This window comes from Herpailurus yagouaroundi, unplaced genomic scaffold, assembly GCF_014898765.1.
Source record: "Herpailurus yagouaroundi ecotype Mexico unplaced genomic scaffold, PumYag 208, whole genome shotgun sequence".
Lineage (NCBI taxonomy): Eukaryota > Metazoa > Chordata > Mammalia > Carnivora > Felidae > Herpailurus > Herpailurus yagouaroundi.
In genome coordinates, this window is record NW_024412439.1 from 11,997,309 (window position 1) to 12,001,135 (window position 3,827).

Consider the following 3,827-nt stretch of genomic DNA (forward strand, 5'->3'; position numbering starts at 1 on the left):
CTCAGGCAAATTCAACACAGCGCCGCCTGTCGGAAAACTCAGGCAAACTCAACACAGCGCCCGTTAGCGCAGGGCCTGGGGCACGGCCAGTGTCCACATCAGCCGCCATCGCACGTACATGCGGAGGCAGCGCCGTGGCGGGAAGGGCGTGCCCCAAATGCCAGCCAGACACTATCCCCACAGAGCAGAACCTGACGGGGGGAGGCCGGAAGGAGGCAGCGTTTACACGGAACACGTAATTTCACGGGACTGTTAATTTTATAAACCATCCTACCTTATCAGTTCTAAGGTGCGCATTGTTTCACGCACTCCAACATCTTCAAAACCGGAGTGCATCTCGCTTTTTAAAAATTTCCTTTGAATGTTTATTTATTTTTGGGAAAGAGAGAGAGCACCAGCAGGGGAGGGGCAGAGAGAGAGGGAGACACAGAATCCAAAGCAGCTCCAGGCTCCGAGCTGTCAGCACAGAGCCCAACACGGGGCTCGAACCCACGGACCGTGAGATCGTGACCTGAGCCAGAGTCAGACGCTTAACCTCCTGAGCCACCCAGGCGCCCCATGGAGTGCGTCGTCCTTAACCCTGTGTCGTGGCTCACAGTGTACCCCCCACTCACACAGGGGTTTCCTCTTTCAATAAACTCCAGCACTGTAAATATAGCTTCTCTTCATGTAAGTTTCTTAACGTTTTCTCTTCTCCAGCTTTAATTTACTGCACTTATACAGTATGTAACTCATACCACACACAGAACACGTGTTAATCGACTGTTTCTGTTACTGGCGATGCTCTGGTCAAGGGTAGGCTATCAGTAGTTAAGTTTGGGGGGGTCAAAAGTCACATGCAGATTTTTTAAATTTTTTAAAAAATGTTTTTATTTATTTTGAGAGACAGAACCGGCAGGGAAGGGGCAGAGAGAGAGGGGGACAGAGGATCCCAAGCAGGCTTTGCACTGACAGCACAGAGCCTGACGTGGGGCTCAAACCCACGAACCGTGAGATCACGACCTGAGCCGAAGTCAGGGGCTTAACTGAGCCACCCAGGGACCCCAGTCATATGCAGAGCTTTTACTGTGGGGGGATCAGCGCCCCCAGCCCCTGACTATGGGGGGGGGGAGTCAGCGCCCCCAGCCCCCACACAGTTCCAGGGTTTATAAAACAATAGTGCACCCTAGCTACTGATCGCATCTTGGATTCTGTGGCAAATGGTAAAACCACCAGGCACACAGGGTACGTCTTTCCTGGGGCCTCAGCCCTGGCCACCAGGCACACAAGTCTTGTGTCGGAGAGACCCACATTCCTGTAGCAGCAATGCCCCTGCCTCGGTTTCCCCATCTGTGCGAGGGGAGAAACCTGACGGAGACTATGCGTTTTCAGTTCTGACTCATGCTGGAGGCGCCCGTCGGGGACACACGGCTGGGGCCAATGAGCAAGTGAGAGGTGGGCACTCTCCCCGGCCACGGCTCCCATGCCCCCCGTGCCCAGTCCCTGCTCTCCTTGCCCTGCCCCACCCCTGCAGGATGCTGGCACTGTTCCCTGCCCGGGGCCCAGATCCCAGCACATAAACTGTTCCCGAAGGGTGAGGCCGGCCCCGCCGGCCCAGGGACGCCGCTTCCTGCCTGTCCCTCACAAACTCCCCCACAAACTCCCCAACACACACCCAGCCTGGGCGCCAGGCAATAAGCCCTTTCTGAAGCCCGGAAGCCACCTCCGGGTGTAAAGCTGGGCCTGGGCCCCACTCCCCACGGGGACCCTCGAAGCTTTCGATTCTTACCCGCCAGGCGGGCGTTGTGGCACGGTGGTTGACAATCTCCCGCTCACGCGCCCTGGATTTCCCACAGGGGACGCACCAAAACTGAGTACTTCCAATGAGGGGAGGGACTGTGTCCCTGAAGTAGGTGGAGGATATCCAGCCGGCCGTGAGACTGGACTGGGCAAGAAACAAAACTGCCTCTGTTCTCAGATGGCCTCATTGTCTACACAGAAAACAAAGGCTCAGGGCGCCTGGGGGCTCCGACCGTTAAGTGTTTGACTCTTGGCTTCAGCTCAGATCTCACTGTTCTTGGGTTCGAGCTCCGTGCTAACAGTGTGGCACCCACCGGGGATCCTCTCTCTCCCTTACTCTCTGCCCCTCCCCTGCTCGCTTTCTCAAAATAAACATCTTTTTTAGAAAAAAGCTCTATGGGGTCCCCCGGGGGGCTCAGTCAGTTAAGCGTCCGACTTCGGCTCAGGTCGTGATCTCGCGGTTCGTGGGTTCAAGCCCCACGTCGGGCTCTGCGCTGACAGCTCAGAGCCCGGAGCCTCCTTCGGATCCTGTGTCTCCCTCTCTCTCTGCCCCTCCCCTGTCCGTGCTCTCTCTCTCAAAAATAAATATACATCCAAAAAATTTTTTTAAAACCTTGTTAAAATAAAAAAGTTCTACAAAATCCACAAACCAAAACACGCTATGAGAACAAATAGTTGAATATAGCAAGATCGCCGCATATAAGGTCAATATACAAAAGTCAACTGCACTCTCTATATTATCAACGAAGGATGAGAATTTGAAATTAAATAAACAATACCGCTTACAATATCACCAAAAAAATAGTGAAACCACAAAAAGAAGTGCATGTAGGTATAAATCAAACGGATATGGAAATTTCGGTGATACCAAAAGTACGACGAGATAAACTTCCGCTGAATTTACATTAATTTTATATGGTTTCTCCATCAACAGATACTAAAGGTCTAAAACCCACCACACACGCCATATTAACATGCCAACATCCCTTGTGGTCCAAATCCATCCTGTTCCCAAGAAGCGAGCACCTGGATGGTCAGGACAGTCATACTGGCCCCAAGATTCGGTCCCTGAGTTTGGGGGGGGGGCGCTCATGGGCTGCAAGCGTGTAAGTAGTGATGGGCTCATCTGAAGCTTTACCCGAGTCTCCCTGGTTCTTGAGCTTGAATAGTGAGGGTTCAGGTTTGGGAGAAGTTCCCAACATGGTGGCCCTCGCACCTGTTTGGGAGACACTCCATCCAAGAAAAAAGGCAAGGATGTTTCTGCTAGCTCTACACACACACACACACACACACACATGCTCTACAGCCTGAGAAAGAGAAAGTCTCCAGAATTTGTCACTCACACGCCACCCCCACTACGTCCCTTTGGGCCACCATCACCCTAGGTTGCTGCCACGCCGACGACGTGTGTGACGGGCTGGGCTTCGTGGGGGCCCCGGCAGGAGGGCCCGGCTGCGGGGAAGCTGGGCTGGCTCCGCTGGGAGAGCGGTTCTCCCCGCTGCAGGTGGGCCAAGACGGAGGGGGCTCGGTGTCAGACAGGGCTGCCCGGACCACAGGCACCGCGCTGGGTGCTGGGGACACCGCGGCGAGCAGGCGGCAGAGAGGGTGGGGACCGCACGGAGCTCACCTTCTGCGGGGGCGCGGGGGATGCAGAGCTGGGTCGGGCGACTGACAAAGATGATTTCCGCAGCAGAGAGTGACGTGGAGAAAATAGGACCCTGCCTCCTACCTCTGCCCCCTTCCTCGAGCAGCTGACAGTGGCATCATGGCCTGAAGAACAGGCCAGTACGGAGGGAGTTGTGGACATTGAACTCTCGTGTGCCTCTCCTTTCGAACAGACCCTCACCTGCCGGTTGACTCTCCTCTGTGGCCAAAGTCGGTACCCGAATTTCTGTTCAAAGGCACATTTTACCTTGTTTACGGTTTATTCTTGCCTTCAAAATGCATCCCTGCAGTGTTGGTTTTTTTTTTAATGTTTACTTATTTCTCAGAGAGAGAGAGAGAGAGACAGAGTATGATCAGGGAAAGGGCAGAGGTGGGGGGGGGGG